The sequence below is a fragment of the Tachyglossus aculeatus genome, chromosome 21, assembly GCF_015852505.1.
Source record: "Tachyglossus aculeatus isolate mTacAcu1 chromosome 21, mTacAcu1.pri, whole genome shotgun sequence".
In the NCBI taxonomy this organism is placed as follows: domain Eukaryota; kingdom Metazoa; phylum Chordata; class Mammalia; order Monotremata; family Tachyglossidae; genus Tachyglossus; species Tachyglossus aculeatus.
In genome coordinates, this window is record NC_052086.1 from 49,555,451 (window position 1) to 49,580,634 (window position 25,184).

Consider the following 25,184-nt stretch of genomic DNA (forward strand, 5'->3'; position numbering starts at 1 on the left):
TTCTGTAATCACTTGCATGGCTGGAATGAACACATTAAACATAAATGTAATCAGCTTGATTCTCCCTTTGTTCTCAGAAGGGTGCAAACCAAAGTGGTCTCTCATGAGTGGACATAATACACTCTCTCTCTCTTTTTCTCTCTCTTCCCCATCTCACTCTCCTTCCTGAGCTCATGAATGTTCTCAAGCCTCAAACCTCTACACCTGGCTTCTTTTTGTCAACCAATCAGTCAATCAATATTTATTGAGGACTTCCTATGTACAGACCACTGTAATAAACACTTGGAGGAGTGCTATAGAGTAAGTAGACAAAATCACTGTCCTTAAAGAGATTAAATCTAGTGGGAGAGATAGACATTGAAATGAATTTCAGATCAGAAAACCGGCGGAGTATAAGAATCTGTATCTAAGTGCTGTGAGACTGGTGGGTGTAATATTAGAGGGCTTAAGGGTCTGGACCCAAGTGCAGTCATAAGGGAAATAGGGTGGAGAGATGAGAGGCTGGGTTAGAGGGAGGCTGCTGTGGTAATACAATTGCCCCCATCCAGTCCGCATCTGGCATGCATCCGATATCGCTTAAGTAGGACTCTAGTTAAATAATAACTAAAGCTTTATTGAAGGCATAACTACTCTGAAAGGCCTTCCCTGACTAAGCCCTCACTTCCTCTTCTCCCAATCCCTTCTGCAACACCCTTGCATTTGGATTTGCTCCTTTTATTCACCCCTCAGCACTTATGTATGCATCCATAATTTATTTATTTAGATTAATAGCTGTCTCCCCCTCTAGATTATAAACTCATGGGGGACATTTCTACCAACTATGTTATAGTACATTGCTCTGTCCTCAGTAAGCACTCAATAAAGACCACTGATTGACTGCTAGGGAGTGACCATGGGGGAATTCTCATCCCTCCCAAGAAAACTGAGGAGGGAAAACTCAAGCTTCCAGCACATTGTATTATTAATTATTAATAATTATAACAATAATAGTGTTTGTTAAATGCTTACTTTATGTCAGGCACTGTGCTAAGCGCTGTGGTAGGTTCAAGATAGATCAGACACAGTCCCTTTCCCAGGGGCTCAGGCACCTTGCCTGAAATGGGACTGGTAGGAGCTGAATGGTTCAAACCCCTTCCACTGATCTCATTCCATTGATCCTTCCTTCTTTACCTGATCTCGATATGGAAGTGTTTTCCCTTGGATGCTCACCTGCTGACAGTCACATTTCTTTGTCTCTCCTGGTTCTGTGACTGTTCTCATTTCCTCTATGAGGGGAAAACCCCCAGATTTTATGCCTGAATCCTCTTCTTCCTCAGGAATAGGTCACCTTTTGCTCCAACCTATCTCATACTTTATGAATTAAGGGTACCATAACCCTCTTCATTCCCTGATTTTCCCCCTTACTTCCATTTCCTCAGCTCCATTTCCCAAACAACCCACCTGTTGATGAGTTCAAAGACTGAAATTCTCCTTTTTACTATCAAGTCCTCTGCCCCCTTTTACTGGCTCAGTTATGAGCTTCAACTTAGACATGACTTTAATAATGATGGCATTTATTAAGTGCTTACTATGTGCAAAGCACTGTTCTAAGTGCTGGGGAGGTTACAAGGTGATCAGGTTGTCCCACGTGGGGCTCACAGTTTTCACCCCCATTTTACAGATGAGGGAACTGAGGCACAGAGAAGTTAAGTGACTTGCCTGAAGTCACACAGCTGACAAGTGGCGGAGCGGGATTTGAACCCATGACCTCTGACTCCAAAGCCCGTGCTCTTTCCACTGAGCCACGCTGACTTTGAATCGAAAATCAGAAACCATAGTGACATCCTGCAACTCTTGTTTTCTTTTTCCTCTCACGCCTCCCGAACAAAGGTCTGCACACTAGCAGGGCTCCCAAACATAACCAGAGTTTGTGGTTTCCATCACAGAACTTTTTCACAGGATTTTATTTTTGCCTCAGGCCTTGCTAAGCCTGCCTGATTTCTATAAAGCAATATTTTAGTTGCACTTTAGAAACTATCCAAATCTGCTATCTTTAAAAGCAATGGCAGCTGCAGTAACTCCACAAATTTGGAAAAAGGAAAGACATAGACATAAGCTAAATAAAGTATCTCCTTTAGAAGTATGGAGAATATTTGGAGGAAGGGTGAAACTTGGACAAACCTCATGGCCTAGTGGAAGGAACACTGGGTCAGAGGACCTGGGTTCTGATCCCGGTTCTGCCACTTTTCTGCTGAGTGACCTTGGGCAATTCACTCAACTTCTCTGTGCCTCACTTACCTAATCAATGAGTATGAAGACTGTGATCCCCATGTGACATAGGGACCGTCCAACCCAATTATCTTATATCTATCCCAGCACATAGTAATTAACAAATACCATAAAATATTTTTTTTAAAAAACATATTTGCATGGTGGGGGAGAATGCCTTCCTCCGCAACACACAAGCTGTAGAGCTCTTCGTTTTGCTGGGGGGGGGGTGGGGGAGAGAGAGAGAGAGATAAAGAGTGTGTGTGTGTGTGTGTGTGTGTGTGTGTGTGTGTGTGTGTGTGTGTCCTTGTGTCTTCAGATAAATTCCAAATAGGGTGAGATCATGGATGGGGCCCAGGTGAGCAGGGAATGTGTCTGTTTATTGTTATACTGTACTCTCCCAAGTTCTTAATACAGTGCTTTGCACACAGTAAGCTCTCAATAAATATGGTTGAATGAAGAGTGTTAGCCAGCATTCCGCGAAAACCATCCTGACTCTCCTCTTCCTTTAAATAGATTTCCTCTGTAAACACAAATTGCATGTGAAGGGAAATTCCTAAAACTAGCCAGAGTTAGGAATGTGTTTCTATGGAGCTTTCCAGTCATTCTTTTCTTCCCTTCCTCTTTCAGTGGGTGCAGATGAGACAGAAATGTTTTTCCACTTCAGTTACAAACTATTTCTTCCTTTGGGTTCCTGGATTGAGGCAATGATGTTTGCACTACTCTAGCAGCATGGTGTAGTGGATAGAGCACAGGCCTGGGAGTTAGAAGGTCATTGGTTCTAATCCTGGCTTCGCCACTTGTCAGTTGTGTGACCTTGGGCAAGTCACTTCACTTCTCTGTGCCTTGGTTACCTCATCTGTAAAATGGGGATTGAGCCTGTGAGCCCCTTGTGGGGCAGGGACTGTGTCCACCCTGATTTGCTTATATCCACTTCAGCACTTAGAACAGTGCCTGGCACACTGTAAAATGCTTAACAAATACCATAATTATTATTAGATGTAGTGGGTAAGCACCAGCATTTCTGGGACATCCTTGGAGCCAAGAGCAGCCTGCAGGCCTTTCTGAGTAGCTGCAGCAACACTGTAATTGAAGATGCTGAACTGACCATGTGTACAAGTACAGCAAAAAAGAACAAACGACATGGTTCTTCAGAAAAACACATTGATACCAACCCATGAGCCAAAAAACCCATTTTACGGGTGGAATCATTGATCCCAGCGTTAATATGTGATTGCCTTAGACGAACTCCACAGGGCTTACTGGAAGGGAACATGTCTACCAACTCAGTTATATTGTACTTTCCCAAGTGCTTGATATAGCTCTCTGCATGTATTAAATGGTTGATAAATATGACTGATTGATTGATTAAATACCAAAATCAGGATGGACTCTCAAAGATTCAATCTCCGACAGCTGTCTTGAGTTGGAAATGCTCCTTGGAAATATTCCATCCCATTTTCTCATTCACGTCCTCTTTCCATCTGGTCTGCTAATCTTACCAGTTCTCTGTGTGAAGAGCTGAGTGTTTTCTGCCATTCATTCTCCTCTGCTTAATGCACATAAACTCCGCTCCTGTGAGCCCGAGTCACTTCTTTGTGTGAGTGATCTCTTTAAGCCTCCCTGTTCTCTTTTGCTTGTGATTGACTCTCTCCGCAATGTGCCTCTGATGTTACATAAAAAGATAGGAACCCAGGGGTGAGGACTTGCTAAATAGATGAATTGGTAATTACATCAAGGAATACTCGAGCAACAGAGCACTTAGAGTTAAAATGACCAGAGAGCCAAAGTGAAGGAAGAAACTAACGGGCAGAAAAAGTCACAATAAAGCAAGGGCGTTTTTCTTCTGAAATGTTTACTTCAAATATTTTTTCATCATTCCATTAATGTTAGCAGAAGTAACCACTCTCTTCAACAGGAATGTCAAATAAAACTAACCAGGACCTTGGATTTTTTTCCTAGGTGCTATTTCTACTCAGTAATTCCCTATTTCATCAGGCTTATGTCTGACTGGATCATCATCATCTTAAGTATTTATCGACTGCCCACTCTGTGCAGAGTTCTGTATTTAGGTGTTTGGGAGCATGCAGTAGAATCATTCATTCATTCAATCATATTTATTGAGCGCTTACTGTGTGCAGAGCACTGTACTAAGCGCTTGGGAAGTACGAGTTGGCAATATATAGAGACGGTCCCTACCCAACAGTGGGCTCACAGTCTAGAAGGGGGAGACAGACAACAAAACATATTAACAAAATAAAATAAATAGAATAGTAAATATGTACAAGTAAAATAGAGTAATAAATATGTACAAACATATATACAGGTGCCGTGGGGAGGGGAAGGAGGTAAGGTGAGGGGGATGGGGGGGAAGGAAGGAGGGTGCTCAGTCTGGGAAGGCCTCCTGGAGGAGGTGAGCTATCAGTAGGGCTTTGAAGGGAGGAAGAGAGCTAGCTTGGCGGATGTGCAGAGGGAGGGCATTCCAGGCCAGGGGGAGGACATGGGCCAGGAGTCGACGGTGGGACAGGCGAGAATGAGGCATAGTGAGGAGGTTAGCAGCAGAGGAGTGGAGGGTGTGGGCTGGGCTGTAGAAGGAAAGAAGGGAGGTGAGGTGGGAGAGGGTGAGGTGATGGAGAGCCTTGAAGCCGAGAGTGAGGAGTTTTTGCTTGATTCGTAGGTTGACAGGCAACCACTAGGGATTTTTGAGCAGGGGAGTGACATGCCCTGAGCATTTCTGCACAAAGATGATCTAGGCAGCAGTGTGAAGTACAGACTGAAGTGGGGAGAGACAGGAGGATGGGAGATCAGAGAGGAGGCTGATGCAGTAATCCAGTCAAGATAGGATGAGAGATTGAACCAGAAGAGTCGCAGTTTGAATGGAGAGGAAAGGGTGGATCTTGGTGATGTTGCGGAGGTGAAACTGGCAGGTTTTGGTGACAGATTGGGTGTGAGGGGTGAACGAGAGAATGGAGTCGAGGATGACACCAACTCTGCTATATTTTCCCAAGTGCTTCATACAGTGCTCTGCCCACAGTAAGCTCATAATAAATACCATTGACTGATCGTAAATCTTTCATGTTTTCCAGAACGGCACTGGGGAGGGGCTGCTCTATGCCTACATGCAGTTTTAGTTGCTGGTTGAAACAAGATGAGGCTGAAGAATCCTAGATAAATCCCAGCTAATGTGCATAGGTAGGGACTGGTTACTGATCGTTTCAGCAGTTTGGTGGGTAGCACAAAGGTTAGACCATGAGGTCAGGAATCTATCAAAAAGATTATTTCCTGAATGAATTGTCAGCCTCATCGTCCTCTCTGCCAGCTCTCTGATTCCAATTATGAACACAAATCCAGTTTTTCTTTTTTCCAACAGCCAGTCGTTGAATTTATCAATTAATCAAGATCCTCCAAAGCTCAGATGGCCTGTTCACTTCCATTCACATTAAGATAGAGAAGAAATTCCCCTCTCCACCACAATCCACAGTCCCAGCTCAGGGGAGCGGCCAGTCTAATCCTGTCTTTTAGCCTACTTGAGCTCTCAAAGCACTTGAGTGCTGAGTCATTTCCAAAGCCCCTGGGTAGACTCTGACACCAATCACAATCCTAGCATTTCCAGATTGGAAATAGACTCCCAGCTTTGTTGGAAATAGTCTCATTGCTGTTTTTAGATTTCCACTTGTAAGGAATTCCCAGCCTCTAGTTCTCCATCTTCTGGGAATTTCATTCCACTCTCCCTGTCATTTCATGGAGTCCACACATTTACGTCCTATCCATTCCTTCAATTTAGATCCTCCCTCATTCTGTCCTTAGATACTCTTTCAGTCATTATACTAAGCAATGCTTGGTTAAGATCCAGGAAAATATCTTTTTTTTACACAGTCTTAATCCCCATTTTACAGATGAGGTAACTGAGGCACAGAGAAGTTAAGTGACTTGCCCAAAGTCACACAGCTGACAATTGGTGGAGCCGGGATTTGAACCCATGACCTCTGACTCCAAAGCCCATACTCCTTCCACTGAGCCACGCTGGTTAAGTTCTCCCAAGTCCCACAGACCACGCAGTGGTGACTTACTCTTCTACTTGCACCAGTTTAAAGAGCTAAAGAAGCAGGGTGGCCTAGGGGAAAGAGCACAGACCTGGGAGTCAGAGGAACTGGGTTCTAATCCTGGCTCTGTCAGTTGCCTGCTGTGTGATGTTGGGTAAGTCACAACTTCACTGGGTTTCACTTTCCTCTCTGTAGAATGGGAATTCAATAACTATTCTCCTTTCTACTTGGACTGTGAACTCCATGTGGATTAGGGAACGTGTTGGATTAGGGAACGTGTTTTACCTAATTATCTGGTAACTACCCCACAGTTCAATACAATGCTTGGCACATAGTGAACAAGTACCATTACTTTCAACATCATTCTCTAGGAGTTGACAATCTCGTGTCACCTACGGAGTCACTCATAATTTTCTTTTTAATGGTATTTGTTAAGTGCTTACTATGTGCCAGGCACTGTTCTAATCCTGGGGTAGGTACAAGTTAGTCAGATTAGACACTGTCCCTATCCCACATGGTGCTCACAGTCTTAATCCCCATTTTACAGATGAGGTAACTGAGGCACAGAGAAGCTAAGTGCCTTGCCCAAGATTACAGAACAGACAAGTGGCAGAGCCTGGATAAGAATGCAAGCTCTTCAGGAGAGCTTCCTCAGTCATGTCCCCACCTCCCAATCTCCATTCAAGCATTGCAGATGATAGTTTTCACTCAGCAATAGGAGAGGTCTATGTTTCTGGGCCCTTGGGCATCTCCCCTGGGGATTCAGTCAGTCAATCATATATGTTGAATACTTACTCTGTGCAAAGCACCGTATGAGTACAATATAACAATAAACAGGCACATTCCCTGCCCACAATGAGCTTACAGTCATTAAGCACTGTTTGGCAAGCTTGGGACAATACCAGAGAGCCCCCACATCCTTGCAGCCTATGTGCCAAGGGATCAAAGAACACCTCTCTATTAAGTCCAGGTGGTCAACTGGGTAGCCTGGATCCCTAAAACAAGTTCCAGGCTGCCCATGACACCACGGAATCTCCTCTGTTAAAAATTCAGCCCCAGGAATCAAATACAGGGAATGATAGGGGATGGAAGAAAAGTCATCCTCTTTGCATACTCAATCTCTAGACTGTGAGCTTGGCAGGGAAGGTTTCTGTTTGTTGTATTCTACTCTCCCAAGTGCTTTGTATAGTGCTTTGCACATATTACACACTCAATAAATATGACTGACTGAATGAACTCAATGTTTTTCAGCTCACCTCAGTGGGATTGCAACAGTAAATTTTAATATAAAATCCGGCCAATGTTGGCAGATTTACGGGTTGACTATTGTGAGCACTGTTAAAATGCAAGTAGATTCCCTGAATTTTTTTTAATCTGCTGTCGTGTCTGCCCCAAGAAGGCCAGTAGGATTCAATAAGTATATTTTTGAATATGACTAGGGAAAGGGGAATCTAGGGAGGATTCTGTTTAAAGAGCATCCATCATCTCAAATAATTTTTGATCTCCAAAGCTCCAGCTTCCAAGACCAACTTCCTTCGTATCTCTCTACACCCTTACCAGCCCAAATGTGAGGTTTGGGCCAGGAAGTCAGTAGTTCGGGAACCTTTCTGGTAGAAAGAAAGGAGTGAGAGGAGAAGTAATGTCGCCTAGTGGAAAGTGTACAGGTTATGGTCTCATAATCTTGTATCAGCCCAGAATTAGCACTTTGTAATCACTTAATGAATACCACCAGTACTACTATAATTATACCTTACACAGCCACATTTTCATGAATCACTGGATCATAGGATCCTAGAGCTAAAGATATGGGAGGGTGTAATCTGGCCTAGTCCACTGTCTCCAGAGAGGGAAATTAAAACAACTTGGACTCAAAACTATTCACTTCCTTTTTTAAAATCTCCAAGCTTGGAGGCTCCATAGCCCAGGACTCCTCTATCTCATTTATCTTGGAGACCTGAGACTTAGTTCTAAGCAGTGTGGCTCATTGGAAAGAGCACGGACTTTGGAGTCAGAGGTCATGGGTTTCGAATCCCGGCTCCGCCACATCTGCTGTGTGACCTTGGACAAGTCACTTAACTTCTCGGAGCCTCAGTTACCTCATCTGTAAAATGGGGATGATGACTGTGAGCCCCACACGGGAGAACCTGATCACCTTGTATCCCCCCCAGCACTTAGAACAGTGCTTTGCACATAGTAAGTGCTTAACAAATGCCATCATTATCATTATTATTATTATAAGCTGGGTCATGCATTAATGGTTTGAGGATATGACCAGTCTCCAGTGACCAGGTACTAAACTTCGCTGACCCCATCACCTCAGGGTCCACCCAGTAGAGGATAAAAATCAATCAATCAATAGTATTTACTGAGCTCTTACTGTGTATAGAATACTGAATTTAGCCCTATAGAGAGTCCAATATAACATTTAATAGACATATTCCCTGCCCATGGGGAGATTAAAATAAACTGTGGCTATGTACTTAAATGCTTTGGGGTTGAGGGCAGGGTGAATAAAGGGTACAAATCCAAGTACAAGAGTTATGCAGAAGGGAAAGGGAAAGGGAATAGGGGAAACAAGAGCTAGTGGGGAAAAGGAACAAGCAATGTGGGGTGGTATCCTTAGAAGGTATGTCTCCTTTCCAGGAGGTATACATATTTCTTCACTGCACATAACAGCAGAAATGTGTGACTCTTATTTTTATTTTTTCCTCTGCAGAAGTTTCTTTCACCAGTGTCTGTTTCCAAAATGCAAGAATCTGCTTCCAACTCTGTGGCTAACACAGATGTTTATTTTAGGGCTGTGACATCACTCAAACATTTTGCCATCACTTCCACCCATGGCTTCTTACGGGAAACAGCTGTCAGAAGTGTTGCAAAAAATCATTCAGCTGTTTATTGGAAAGGGTGTTTCCAAAACTTTTTGGGTTTCTAGGTGTGTCACTCAGAGTGAAGATGTCCTTTGGCAAACATTCAGCAACACTTCATGTTTTGGTGCAGATTCTCTGACCGGGTTTAGAACTTAGTTTGTATGTTCCATTTTTTCTTTAACTTCTAAGACTAAATCAAACTAATAACACTAATGCTAATCATGGTATTTAACTGCTTAATATACTCTGAGGACTGTGATAAGTGCTATGAGTTTGATACAAGAGAATCAAACACAATGCTACACAAACATGATGTTACCTCACTTTTCAAATTGAAAAGTTCCAAGAAAAGATATTTGACACTATCAGCACCTGAGTAATAATAAACCTTGCCTGAAATACTGGTCTGTCATTCCAACCTATTTGCACAGCCAATAATTTTTAATTTACTTTTTTATTAGCCAATAGAGAATCCAAGGATGCTAAGAAATATTTGAGAGCATCCAAACTGTTTTTCAAGTATGCCACTTCCCCCAAACCCTATAGGGCTACTTCTTTCATATCATTATTTCAAAACTTTTAAGTAATGGTATAGTGGATAAAGCATGGGCTTGGGAGTCAGAAGGTCATGGGTTCTAATTCCAGCTCTGCCACTTGTCTGCTGGTGACCTTAAGGCAAGTCGCTTCACTTCTCTCTGCCTCGGTTACCTCATCTGTTAAATGGGGGTGCAGACTGTGAGCCACACGTGGGATAGGGACTGTGTCCAACCCAATTTGCTTGTATTCACCCCAGTGCTTAGCACAATGCCTGGCACATAGTAAGTGCTTAACAAATACAATAATAATAACAATTTCAATTTCAATGAATCTCATTGTTATTGTTGCTGTTGTTTTGGGTTGGGTTTTTTTTTTTTGGGGGGGGGGTGGGGTGTTACTTTCATCCCAGGTCCCTTCAATGATACTGCAAGAGCTAAGGTCCCAGAAGCTTTGTGAGCCATATATGAACGTGAGCCAAGCTAAACCTTAGAAATAAGACTCTATGTTTGCCCAGGGCAAAATTTCAAGTCTCCAAACTGTCTTGAGACACTCACAAAGTGCATGAGTTCTCACCTTGGAAAAAAAAACTCTCTCCTGCTGCCTTCAACATTGAGAAACATGTGTTTCCCACAGGGGTAGGTCTGAGTTCTGCTTTGGGATTCTACTGCCTGAACACTCATAGTGACTACTGTGTCCAAGAGTATCATGATAGCTGGATAATAATAATAATAATAATGGTATTTGTTAAACACTTACTATGTGCCAGGCACTGTGATAAGAGCTGGGGTGAATATAAGCAAATTGAGTGGGACACAGTCCTTGTCCCATGTGGGGCTCAGAGTCTCAATCCCCATTTACAGATGAGGCACCTGAGGCAGAGAGAAGTGAATTGCCTTGCCCAAAGTCACACAGTAGACAAGTGGCAGAGCCAGGATTGGAACCCATGACCTTCTGACTCTCAAGCCTGTGCTGTACCCACTACACCATCCTGCTTCACTTGCTGACCATCCCCCCTCTTATCAGCAACCTCAGGGTTACCCAGGTGCCAGACTCTCTCTCAGGGGCTCAGGGGCTTGACATTGCTCACTTTCCCACCGTTTTGGGTGCTGGGTCGGTTGATGGGGTCAATGGCTTTTGTAAACTTGACCAAAAAACAGGGGCAAGATCTTATTCCCTTCAATTTTCCCTCACCTGCCAGGCAGCAAAGATCACGGCCAGTGTGGCCTAGTGGAAAGAGCACAGGCCTTGGAGTCAATGTGCTGTGGGACCTTGGAGAAGTCTCTTAATGACTCTGCACCTCAGTTATCTCATCTGTAAAATGGGGATTAAGACTGTGAGCCCGATAGGGACATGGACTCTGTCCAACCTGATTATCATGTATCTACCCCACCATTTAGGTACAGTGCCTGGCACATAGTAAGCACTTAATACCATTTTTAAAAAAAGAGAAGTGTGTGATGAGCAATGGGATTGGCAACATTTTCAAAAGTACTTTGGTACTGGAGGGATATTCCAGCAATGGTGGATATTGGAACATGGGGAGGCAGAAACTCCTCACCTTAGGCTTCCAGGCTCTCCATCACTTCGCCCCCTCCTACCTCACCTCCCTTCTGTCCTTCTACAGCCCAGCCCGCACCCTCCGCTCCTCTGCCACTAATCTCCTCACCGTGCCTCATTCTCACCTGTCCCACCATCGACCCCTGGCCCACGTCATCCCCCTGTCCTGGAATGCCCTCCCTCCCCACATCCGCCAAGCTAGTTCTCTTCCTCCCTTCAAGGCCCTACTGAGAGCTCACCTCCTCCAGGAGGCCTTCCCAGACTGAGCACCCTCCTTCCTTCCCCCCATCCCCCTCACCTTACCTCCTTCCCCTCCCCACAGCATCTGTATATATGTTTGTACATATTTATTACTCTATTTATTTTACTTGTACACATTTATTCTATCTATTTTATTATGTTAATATGTTTTGTTTTGTTCTCTGTCTCCCCCTTCTAGACTGTGAGCCCACTGTTGGGTAGGAACTGTCTTTATATGTTGCCAAATTGTACTTCCCAAGTGCTTAGTACAGTGCTCTGCACACAGTAAGCGCTCAATAAATACAATTGATTTAATGAATGAATGAAATTATTCATTCATTCATTCAGTCGTATTTATTGAGCACTTACTGCTTGCAGAAGCACTTGGGAAAGTACAACTTAACAACAAACAGGGACATTTACTGCCCACATCGAGCTTCCACTGCCAGCTTTCTCTCTTGCTCCTTGAAGATGGAAATGGCGGTGGTGTCTTCACACATTTGTTGCTTTTTAATGTTTTGTCATAATAGCAATAGTATTCTTTGAGCATTCACTAAATGCAATATACTGTACTGAGCCTTTGTCGGGCCTCATCCTTGCTTGGGTAAGGTAGAGTAGTTGAGTTGCCATCGATCCATGGCATACACATAATCTGGGTGGACGTTTAAACTCTCTTCAGTATGCCACTCAATCAATCACTGGTATTTACTGAGCACTTACTGATTGCAGAGCACTCTTCTAAGTGCTTGGAAGAGTACAGTACAATTGAGTTGGTAGACATAATCTTTGCCCTCAAAGACCTTACAGTGTAGTGGGTGAGACAGACATTAAAATAGGTATGGGAAGTGGCAGAGTAGAAGGATATGTATGTAAAAGCTTTGAGCCTGGGGGTGGGGTATCAAAGTGCTTAAGTGGTAGAGTCAGTCGATCGTATCTATTGAATGCTTACTGTGTGCAGAGCACTATACTAAGCGCTTGGGAGAGTGTAATATAGCAATGTAACAGACATATTCCATGCCCACAGTGAGCTTACACTCTGCATAGGCGATGCAGAAGGGAGGGAGAATAGGCTGAGGGAATGTGAGGGGTTTTAGTAGGGTTTTGAAACAAATGAGTGGTTGTCTGTTGGATATGAAGCAGGAGGGATTTCCAGGTAGGACCGAGGGTGTAAAGGATAGATGGCAAGAGAAAAAAAATGAAGTTCAATAAATAGGTTGGTGTTACAGGAGTGAAATGTACAGACTGGGTTGTAGTGGGAGGGGAACAAGGTTAGGTAGTAATACTGCTACTAATAATAATGGCATTTATTAAGCGCTTACTATGTGCAAAGCACTGTTCTAAGCGCTGGGAAGGTTACAAAGTGATTCGGTTGTCCCACGGGGGGCTCACAGTCTTAATCCCATTTTACAGATGAGGGAACTGAGGCCCGGTGAAGTTAAGTGACTTGCCCAAAGTCACACAGCTGACAATTGGCAGGGGCAGGATTTGAACCCATGACCTCTGACTCCAAAGCCCACGCTCTTTCCACTGAGCCACACTGCTTCTTAGAGGGAAAGCTGAATGAGTATATACTCTCCACAGTGGTTCACAAGGTATATCATCGCCATCTTCCTCATCATCATTATTTATTGAACCAAATAGGAAGAAAACCATAGAAATGTTTAACATATTTGATAATCTTCATTAGCAATGTGAATCTTTCCTCTAACACAGAAGGCACTTAGGCACTTAATACCTCCCCTTTCCTGCCCCCTCTGCCCAACCCCCACCACCTCAACTTCTTCAGTTTCACTTACATGTTCAACTTTAGACTGTTGCTTCCCCTTACCTGTAATTTATTTTAGTGTCTGTCTTCCCCTCTAGATTGCAAGCTCCTTGAGGTCAGGGATTATGTCTACTAATTCAGTTTTACTCCCCTAACAACTTAGTACAGTGCTCTGCACTGCATTTATTCAGTCAGAGCTCAAGAAATTCCTCTGATTGTTGTTAGCCTGTTATCTAGGAATCCCAATGTCTATTAATGCTCTGAAAGATAAAGAATTTGGAAGGATTAGAAAGCTAATCAAGAAAAGTAGGTTGTTCGTTAGGAAACTGAGGCAGAGGTGACAATATGGCAACAAGCAGCATGGCTTAGTGGCAAGAGCCCAGGCTTGGGAGTCACAGGACCTGGGTTCTAATCCTGGCTCCACCACTTGTCTGCTGCTGACCTTGGGCAAGACACTTCTCTGTGCCTCATTTACCTCATCTGTAAAATGGGGATTCAAACTGTGAGCCCCCCATGGGACAACCTGATTACCTTGTATCTACTCCAGGACTTAGAACAGTGCATGGCACATAGTAAGTGCTAAACAAATAACATACTTTTTATTATTATTATTACTATTATTAACAAGTTTCAGACTACACTGAAGGTCTGGAGATACATAATCAATGGTATCTACTGAGCCCTTACTATGTGCAGAGCATTGTACTGAGTGCTTGGGTGAATACAACAAAGTTGCTAGACATGCCCTGGACACCACATTCCAAACAACTGTGAAACTTGAACCCACTACTGAGATCTAATCAAAATCCCTTAGGGATTCCATTAGGTTTACCTACTTGCCATATTGAACATAACTGTACCTCGATCTCATTTATCTTGCCCGTGACTTCTCGCCCACATCCTGCCTCTGGCCTGGAATGCCCTCCCTTCTCATATTCAACAAACAACTACTCTCCCCACATTCAAAGCCTTATTGAGGGCACATCTCCAAGAGGCCATCCCTGATTAAATCCTCTTTTCCTTTTCTTCATGCGTCTGACTTTTCTTCTGCATCGCCCTACCTTGCTCCCTTTATTCATCCCCCCTCTCAGCCCCACAGCACTTATGTACATATCTGTCATTCATTTATTTATATTACTGTCTGTCTCCCCCTCTAGACTGTAAGCTCACTGTAAGCAGGGAATTTGTCTGTTATATTGTACTGTCCCAAGTTCTTAGTACAGTGCTCTGCACACAGTAAGAGCTCAATAATAATAATAATGATAATAATAATAATAATGGCATTTGTTAAGTGCTTACTATGTGCAAAGCACTGTTCTAAGTGTTGGGGAGGTTACAAGGTGATCAGGTTGTCCCACGTGGGGCTCACAGTCTTAATCCCCATTTTAAAGATGAGGTAACCGAGGCCCAGAGAAGTGAAGTGACTTGCCCAAAGTCACACAGCTGAGTAAGCGCTTAATATATACCATTAAAAAAAAATCGGCAGATTGACTGACCCTGACATGAGTTAGCAAGATTGGGCCACACAAGTCATGATGTCAGAGAGCAATGCACAGCAAAGAAGTTAATCTTACCACAGCTTAGGGGTATTGTTTAAGCTCAATATGGTCAGGGAAAATGTCTGCTAATTCTATTGCATTGTACTCACCCAAGGGCTTAGTACAGTGCTCTGCACATAGTAAGCACTCAGTAAATATGATTGATTGAATGATTTAGGACATTGCTCTGGAAGAGTACAATGTAATAATAGTTGGTAGACTGGATCCCTGCACCCAAGGAGCTTTACATTAGGCAACTCACAAACAGTAGCTGAATGTTGAGTTGAAATGACAACAGTGCCAGAGCTTAAAACAGTGCTTGGCACATGGTAAGCCCTTAACAAATACCATCATTATTATTTATTATTAAATGGAATAGCTGGTAATAAGAAGGTCACCAGCAGAACCCCAGCTGTGACTTATATGACTGTTTGCCTAAGCTCTGTGGATTCTGAAATCCTGCTGCTTCTTTCAAATTCATCATCATTTATGACTTTAATGTACTTGTTCACCTTTCCTTGCATGGCTGTTATCAACACCTCTTCAGCCTCATTCCTAGGTTATGAGGCCATGGGCCATGTCCCTATCTCATCTGCAAATTTCTTTCCCAGTGCTTAGTATGGTGCTTTTCACATAGTAAGCAATAAATAAATACTATTCCTACTACTATTATACTCCTCTCAGGATCACATCTGAAGAGTTTCCAGTACTCTATCAGTCTCAGCTACAAGAGGGAGAGTCAAGCAGAGACATACCCATTCCATTTCTAAGTTGGGCAGTGGCTAGTGAGTGGAAAGCAATCTGCTACAAGTCAAAACTCACCTGTGCTGGGCAGCCGTGATATGGGAGTCAAGGGTGGAGACTCAAGTTTACTGCGTGGAATAAGACAATGGTACCACTTCCATATTTTTACCAAGAAAAGTATGGATACACTATCAGAATTTTTGCAGATGGACTTGGGGTGCTCTGGGAGAGATATGTCCATGGAGTTGCTATGGATTGGAGATGATTTGACAGCATAAGACAAGAATGTTATTATTAAAAAGTTGAACTGTCTGAAAGTTTTTCCCCTTACTACACCCACCTGAGTTCAAGGATGTGGTTTCCCCTAAAACTGATGTCACTGAAGATGCTGAAGTAGATCTTCAGCATCAAATAAATGGGAACAAATAAATGGGAACAAGTAAATGGGAACAACCAATTGTAGTTACTGAGCACTTTACTGAGCTGAGCACTATACTCAGTGCTTGGGAAAGTTGGATATAACAGAGTAATTTTAGTATCTGACAACCAAGTTGTAAAATGAGGGCCTGCCTAAAAATCTCCCCGAACTGTGATCCCGCACATAGACTATAATCTTCTTGTGAGCAGGGACCGGGTCTCCCAACTCTGTTGGGAACACTCTCCCAGGTGCTTAGTACAGTGCTCTGCACATGGTAAGCACTCAATAAATGCCATTAATTGGCAACCAAGTAAACAAAGAAATGCTTCCTACTTTCCACCATTGCAAATCTAACTTTTAACCCCGCATTTATTTGGCTTTAGAGTTGGTGTTCCTTCAAAGAGAATTTATCTCCACATTTTACAGAACTCATTTAAATATACTCTGTTGCACAGATTTGAAAACCAGCAGGTAGATTCAAAGGGGGAGAACAACACCTGTCAGTTACCCTTTGTCAGTCAGAATTGCAATCACCTGACACAGACCTGGATTCCTGAAGTCATCACTTAGTCTACTTAATGTCGACTAATTAGCTAGGGTTCAGAGAGGAACTGAGAGCCAGGAGACAGCCGTCTGGCAGATTTCAGGGTGCTCTGTTCTCAAGGAATGGTCTGAAATCTGTATATACTTATACCCTGGCATCTGTATTTATAAGCTTCTATAGCTTGTTTTCTTTCCCCACTCTCTCTGAACCTCCTTCTCCAGAACAATGATGTCAGTTCTTCCTGCTGAAATAGTTGCAGGCAGATGGCAGTGGGAATTTCACAAAGTGATGTCTGAGAAAGCTCCTGTCAAAAACATTTTAGCTCTGTCTGAGAAATAGTGCTTCTCGTGTCACAGCCAAAGGACTAATTCTAGTGAAAAGGCATCCAGTACAACACAAAGATGGGTGATTGAAATTATAAACACAGGAGGCGATACAGCCGGAACACTTAAACAAAAAGCTTTTGAAGTGTGAGTCACAGTTTCTCTGCACACCATTTTTCCTCAGATCAAAATAGTTCTGAAAAAATACCAATCATATCTGGACAGGTCAAACATGAAAGAGCCCTGGAGAAGGGAGAACAAATTATGTAGTCTCGGATACGCTGGGAGGTTTTCCTTCATGGAGACCAACAAGAGGCAGACTGGAAATAAAGGGTTGCTAACTCAAAATAGGGGTATCTTCTTCCACCAGGGAGAGTATGAGCTTTTATTTTAATTTGAAATCTGATTGGCCTGCATGGTCGCCAACAGTGTCTGCTTGACTTGGATGGAGATTTGGGGACAGAGAGTTGTGTTGTGACTATTTATTTCCCTATCACTGTAAGGTGTAGTCCTATCTAAATGCGGAGGGAGGAATTGGAAGACACCTCTCCCAGGTTTGAGATTTTTATCATTCTATCCTGGGGGAATGGCAGATTCGGGAATAACTTCAGGGAAAGATTTATAATTGGGATGGAGTGCAACAGGGCTGTTTGTCCATTCTTTGCATCCTTCTACCCTTAAAAGAACAAGATTCCCCGAGTCGAAAGCCCATGTAACCTTCTCCTTACCTTGTTCAGTGCATTTTTATACCACAGGAGACTTTAGAAATGGGTCAACCTTTTTCCTTCCTTATTTTGACCTTTCAGCATCTGTCTGAACAGGAAAGATCATTTTTCATTTCATGGCATAAATAACATTGTGTTCATCCCATCAGGACTTTCCCGGTCACATGAGAACAGGTGGTAGCCGGCAAGCCTAGAAACAGCCTGCTGTAATTATCATGATTATCCTTGGTTAACACCCCCTCCCCCACCCAACCTCAGGTTTACTGGCAAGCTGCCTACCAGCCATGGATCTTTCCAGCTTTGTCAGACTCTACTGGGATTGTGCCTTCCTCAGAATCATCTGGGAAGATGTCCAATAGCAGAGGTATCACTTTAAGGAAAGTCCCCATTCTCTACATTCAGAATCGGCTTCAGTTGGAGTCATCTGCAGATTTAAAGCACACTTCCATATTGCCATTCAACCCCTAGCTCTGGATATGTATTAAGCAACCCTAATGTTAATCCCTGGACTACTTCAGTGTAATTTTCTGATCATGTACTTAGCGCAAAGCACTGTGCTATGCCCTTAGGATAGTACAGCGGAAGCAAGACTCATGTTCCCTGCCCTCTAAAACCTTAATATTCATTCAATCATATTTATTGAGCACTTACTGTGTGCAGAGCACTTAATATCTAATGGGGGGGGAGACAAACTCATCAAAAGTATTTACAAATAGTGAGACTAGGAGAGAGTAGAGAGGAGAGAGCAGAGAGGAGAGCAGGAAGGAGTACAGCCAGATGAAATAGCTGAGTAAATACTTGAATGTCCAAATAAATACATAAATAAATGAAGATCCACCTGAAAGTACTGAGGAGAGGAATAAGGCACAAAAAATGCCAAGGCTGAGTGTTGGGCTGGTATAACTGGTGTAACAGCTATAACTAGACCTGGGAATCAGAGGACCAGGGTTCAAATTCTGACTCTCTCTTCGACTCGGGGAATCTTCTCTTGCCTGTTGTATGACCTTGGCCAAGTCATTTCACATCTCTGTGCCTCAGTTTCCACATCTGTAAATGGAGATTCAATACCTGTTCTCTCTCAATCAATCAATCAATCAATCGTATTTATTGAGCGCTTACTATGTGCAGAGCACTGTACTAAGCGCTTGGGAAGTACAAATTGGCATCACATAGAGACAGTCCCTACCCGATAGTGGGCTCACAGTCTAAAAGGGGGAGACAGAGAACAGAACCAAACATACCAACAAAATAAAATAAGTAGGATAGAAATGTACAAGTAAAATAAATAAATAAATAAATAAACAGAGTAATAAATATGTACAACCATATATACATATATACAGGTGCTGTGGGGAGGGGAAGGCGGTAAGGCGGGGGGATGGAGAGGGGGACGAGGGGGAGAGGAAAGAAGGGGCTCAATCTGGGAAGGCCTCCTGGAGGAGGTGAGCTCTCAGGAGGGCCTTGAAGGGAGGAAGAGAGCTAGCTTGGCGGATGGGCAGAGGGAGGGCATTCCAGGCCCGGGGGATGACGTGGGCCGGGGGTCGATGGCGGGACAGGCGAGAGCGAGGTACAGTGAGGAGATTAGTGGTGGAGGAGCGGAGGGTGCGGGCTGGGCAGTAGAAGGAGAGAAGGGAGGTGAGGTAGGAGGGGGCGAGGTGATGGAGAGCCTTGAAGCCCAGGGTGAGGAGTTTCTGCCTGATGCGCAGATTGATCGGTAGCCATTGGAGGTTTTTGAGGAGGGGAGTGATATGTCCAGAGCGTTTCTGGACAAAGATAATCCGGGCAGCAGCATGAAGTATGGATTGAAGTGGAGAGAGACACGAGGATGGGAGATCAGAGAGAAGGCTAGTGCAGTAGTCCAGACGGGATAGGATGAGAGCTTGAGATCCTGAGCTATGTGGAACACAGAATGCATCCTACTTGATTATCTTGTATCTACTCCAAGGTTTAGTACTGTGTGTGGGCAGGGAACGTGTCTATGAACTCTATTATACTATGTTCTCTCAAGCACTTAGTACAGTCCTCTGCACATAGTAAGTGCTGAATAAATATCATTTATTGATTAATTAAATAAGGTTGATTGATAGTAAGCGCCTAACAAATATCACCATCACTATTATTATATTGCTGTGATTTTAAAGGGATTATGTTCTTGGAGGACACGGGATTTTAGAAGATCTTTGAAGATGGGAAGAATCGTGTTCTGGTGGATGAGCGGGGAGATGGAGTCCCAGATTCAGGGAACAGTGTGAGTAAGACATTGGAAGCCGAAGAATTGAGAGTGAGGTACAGTGAGAAGTCAATCTTGGGAAGAGCAGTAGTAATAATAATAATAATGGCATTTGTTAAGCCCTATGTGCAATGTGATCTGGGGTGTAGCAGGTAAAGAGAGCTTATAAGTAAGGTGGAGAAAGGTGGTAGAGAGCCTTGAAGCCAACACAAGGAGTTATGCTTAATGAGGGGAAAGGTGGGTAGCCATTGGAGGCTTAGACTGGGATCCCCATCTAGACAGGGACCATGTATGACCTAATTGCTTAATACAGTGCTTTGCACACAATAAGTGATCAATAAATGCAGCTGAATGAATGAATGAACTGATTATCTTGGATGTACCCCAGTGCTGAGTACAGTGCTTGGCACAGCATAGCGTATAATCTGAAGGAGAGACTGGAGGCAAAGATACTATGATATAGCAAGATTTCAGACCAGGTGGTCATCGTTTGGGTGGAGATGAAGGTGCAGATTCAGGAAATATTCAGGAGGAAGAAGGGGAAGTTGTCTAGATTTAGCAACTGATCGAAAATGAGAGCTGAAAGATAGTGAGAAACTGTAGAATGACACCAAGGTCCATGCATTCCTTGTAGGGAGGCTGATAAAATGCCCATAAGCCAGTAAATTGTGGCACTTGTCCGCATGGTTGATTTAAAGCTGCTATGTGTGCCGAACGCTGTGTTGGATTGAAATAGTTTAGAAACAAATATTTAGTTGCTGATTGACTTGTTTCCACTGAGTTCATTCCTATTAGGGATCTGTAGTAATTATCCAAATATGTTTTATTACCAAGAGACCTATAAACTGCTGCAGTAATGACTCTGAGTGGCTTATATGGCATAATAAACAGGAAAGGGAATCTGAGGAAGGGCACTTCTTCCTCACTCCACAAGGGCAGTGCAGAATTCAAGGACGATAAAGAGATTCAATCCAGTTGCAAAGTGAGTGGTTATTGCGAGAGAGAGAGAGAGAAAGAGAGATTCATTCCCTTTGAATCTTCGATGCTACAGTTCAGATCGAGTCCTTCATTGATTTTGCCATAACAGAACATTTGGAAAGCAGCACAGATAGGTTGGATGTTTTATCTCACAAGGGAGCCTAACACTAACAACTTGAACATAAACTGTAGATTATCAGAAGGACCTGGGTTCTAATCCCTGCTGTGCCTCTTGTCTGCTATGTGACCTTGGGCAAGTCACTTAACTTCTCTGTGCCTAAGTTACCTCATCTGTAAAATGGAGATTAAGACTGTGAGCCCCATGTGGAACATGGACTGTGTCCAACCTGGTTAGCTTGCATCTATCCCAGCTATTAATACAGTTCCTCACACATAGTGAGCACTTAACAAAAAGCATTAAAAAAAAAGATTGTACATACTGTAAGCTGTTTTGGGGCAGGAATCAGGTCTACCAACTCAATTGTAATGTACTCTCCCAAATGCTTAGTACAGTGCTCTGCACAGAGAAAGCACTCAATAACAACCATGGATTGACTGATTAAACACTGTTTCCCACAGGTCATATATTCAACAACACTGTGGAGAAATTATGCAAAAGTGTTGAATGATTCCACCTCAGATCCATATTTTAAAAGTCAAGTCAATCAGGCACAGGGTTGTTTAGGATAAGGTTTGGGATTCCTGGTTTGGGGCATTGATGTCGCCTTTCTTAGACTCTTGAAGGAATTCAGAAAGTGAAGTGGTCAGTGACATTCTGCCCACCAAAGAAATCAGTTTTACTGCACCTAACTGGCAAAACCCATCACTGACATAGAAGACCATATTTTAAAATTACAATCCATAGCTGTGATTATACCAGATTATTCCCAGGTTTAGAGATAAACTTAGTTGAAGTTAAGACAATAAATGACTGGCATTTTCAATTACCTCCTTTTTTATGATTTGTTAAGTGCTTACTATGTGCCAGGCACTGGACTAAGTGCTGGAGTAGATACAAGCTAATCAGGTTGGACATAGTCCATGTCTCACATGGGGCTCACAGATCTAATCCTCATTTTACAGACGAGATATCTGAGGTGCAGAGAAGTTAAGTGACCTGCCCAAGGTCACAGAGTAGCAAATGTTGGAGCTGGCTTTAGGACCAGGTCCTTCTGACTCCCGTGCATGTGCTCTATCCACTAGCCTACATTGCTTCTTACCCTTAGCACTTACATATTTCATTCCTGCTCTCAGCACTTGTGTGCCTGCATATTCATGTAGCTGTTTATCCACTTATTCAGCTATTTCTTCCTGACACATTTGTACTACTTCTTGTTATATCCTGTACTTCCTCCTGCTCCTGCTATTTGTAAATCAATTCTGTTGCTTCATAAGTATTAATTCACTTCTCCATCCATATTGATTTCCATGCTCATTGTCCATGCCAGCTGTTTCAGTCTCTGAACTCCTTCCTCAAATCCCTGTCTCCCTGCCTCATCTCTTGCCCCTACTGACATGGCCACATACTTCATTGATGAAATTAATTCATTTAGTCATATTTGTTGAGACCTTACTGTGTGCAGAGCACTGTACCAAGCGCTTAGAAAGTACAATTCGGCAACAGAGACACTCCCTACCTATTGGACAGACTCAATATCAACTACTATGACTAGATCACAAGGAATGAAGCACTAGAATGAGGTCAGTCTCCTAGCACTGCTATACAGCTATGATAAACAGAGAGGTTCTAGAAAGGAGCAGAATCAGAGGATCTGGATTTCAAATCCAGCTCTGCCACTTGCCTGCAATGTGACCTTGTGCAAGTCACTTAACTTCTCTGGAACTCAGTCATCTCATCTGTAAAATGGGGATAAAGACTGTGAACACCTTGTAGGACAGGGACTATGTCCAACCTGATTAATTTTTATCTACCCAGGCACTTAGAACAGTGATTGACACAAAGTAAACGCTTAACAAATACCACAGAAAAGGAATGTTTCTATATTCTAGCACCTTTGCCTAGTTGGCTAGTGCCTTTGAAGATACGGAGAAGCAGTGTGGCCTATTGGATAGAGCCCAGGCCTGGGAGTCAGAAGGATCTGGTTTTAATACTGCCTCCTCCACTTGCCTGCTCAGTGTCCTTGGGCAAATCACCCCATTTCTCTGTGCCTCAATTTTCCAATCTATAATATGGGGATTAAAACTGTGAGCCCCATGTGGGACAGTGACTGCGTCCAGTGTGGTTTGCTTGTATCCACCCCTGAGCTTACTACAGTCCCAGGCACATAGACAGCACTTAACAAAATACTACAATTATTATTATTACAGTAACAAACATCACCAACACATCAATTTTCGACTGTAAATGGGGAGACCATGACCTTCAACACAAAAACCAACTAAGCTGGAGGCACATAGTTCCCCTCTTGGATCATGTTCTCAGTCAGACAGTGTCCCAGGGTGCCTGACCAGGATTGATTGACATTCCCTTCAGCAACTCCTTTTCCTGGGGACGACTGAACATGCCCACTGACATGCAGGGACACAAACTATCCCTGGCCGTCACCTGTTATCATTTTCTGCTCACTGACTTGCCCGTGCCCTGTCGGCCTGGATCCTAGGGCGTCAACCAGTTCTTGGGACCGAAAAGCACATTGGATAATTGACATGATCAGGTTGCTCTGGCATCCACAGGATGACAGTGAGGAGGGGAGAGAACTTCCTTTGACTCTCACGTGGGAGGACGACAAACTGGAAGCGTGAAATGAAAACGTGAAGCGTGAAATGGAAGTGCAGGATTTGAGATACCTGCTCCAGAGCCCTGTTTAGTAAATCAGTGCATGGCGGCTGTTTTTTGTTTTTTTTTAATGACATCAGCAATAAAGGTGATGGGATTTGAACCCCCAGGTGGAAAGAAACAATTCACAGGACATGCGTTGAAACACATGGGAAGCAAATCTTATTACTTGTGTGGCTTGATAGAAGCCATCTCATCATACTAATAACATTTGGAATCTCTTGGAATATTCAGAAAGTCAGTCAGTCAGTGGCATTTATTAAGCACATACAGTGTACAAAGCACTGTACTAAGCACTTGGGAGAGTACAACAGCGAAAGCAGACCTGATCCCTGCCCTCAAGGGGCTCATTCAGCTCAAGGAATTTATCATCTGATGGGGTTCAGACGTTAAAATAAATTACAGGTATGAGGGGCAACAGATCACAAAGATATGTACATCAGTGCTGTGATGGGGAAGAGTATCTAAGCGCTTAGGGAGTACAGGTACAAGTGCACAGGTGACACTGTAGAGAATGAAAATATGGATGGGAGAGATTACTAAAGGAAGACTTCCTGGAACAGATATGCTTTTAACAGGGTTTTGAAGATGGGGAGAGTGCATGTCTGCCAGGAATGAAGAGGGAGGAAGTTCCAGGCAAGAAAGTTGTGAGCAAAGAGTCAGTGGTGAGAGAGATGAGAGCTAGGGACAATGACTAGTTTGGTATTAAAGGAGTAAAGTGTATGGGCTGGTTGTCGAAGAGACGTGAAGGTAGGTGGGGGAAGATTGCCGACTGAGTGCCTTAAAGCAGATTGGGGGGGAGGTGTTTCTGCTTGATATAGAAACAAATGAATAACCACTGGAGATACTGCTATTCCTACTTCACATATAATAAACCGGAGGCTCTGAGAGAGGGAGTGAATGGTGCTGGATCCTGAAGTGAGCTCCAGCTTCCGGTGTTCTAACCACCAGAGTCTCCTAACCTTGTAACACTGACTTTCACTGCATAGTGTTAATTGGCACCACCCAAACTGGTACAATCCTTGGGCTGCAGGGACCTCTAGAAGTCATCTGGCCCATTCCTCCGCCTTCAGAAAGAAGTGCAATTAAGCCTGCCCAGGGCTTCCCATTAATAATCAGTTTCAGCATTGCTTAGTGGATAGAGCACGGCCCCGGGCTCTCCTTCACTTGTTGGCTGTGTGACCTTGGGCAAGTAACTTCACTTCTCTGGGCCTCAGTTACCTTATCTGTAAAATGGGAATTGAGATTGAGTGCCCCACATCCAACCTGATTTGCTTGTATCCACACCAGCACTTAGTATAGTGCCTGGCACATAGTAAGCACTAAAATACCATTATTATTATTATTTCAATGCTTAAAATCTCTTGGTTTTTCCTTACAACTAACTTGAATCCCTTGATGAGATCCTTCTAGACTGTGAACCCACTGTTGGGTAGGGACCATCTCTATATGTTACCAGCTTGTACTTCCCAAGTTCTTAGTACAGTGCTCTGCACACAGTAAGCACTCAATAAATACGATTGAATGAATTTAATCCCATTTCTGCTTGCTCTGTCTTCAGCTGGAAAGGAAAACCAGCTAGTCCCCAAAGCTCTTGCCCTATCACTGTTAGACTACTCTATCAGCCTCCT

At 43.4% G+C, this 25,184-nt stretch overlaps 1 non-coding gene across 1 annotated transcript; it reads left to right on the forward strand.

Moving 5' to 3' along the window:
* The first annotated feature begins 15,468 nt into the window (after positions 1 to 15,468).
* Positions 15,469 to 15,606, forward strand: LOC119943053. The gene has a single exon (XR_005455538.1). It is a non-coding gene; the product is annotated as a small nucleolar RNA SNORA7 (small nucleolar RNA).
* Positions 15,607 to 25,184: the final 9,578 nt, after the last annotated feature.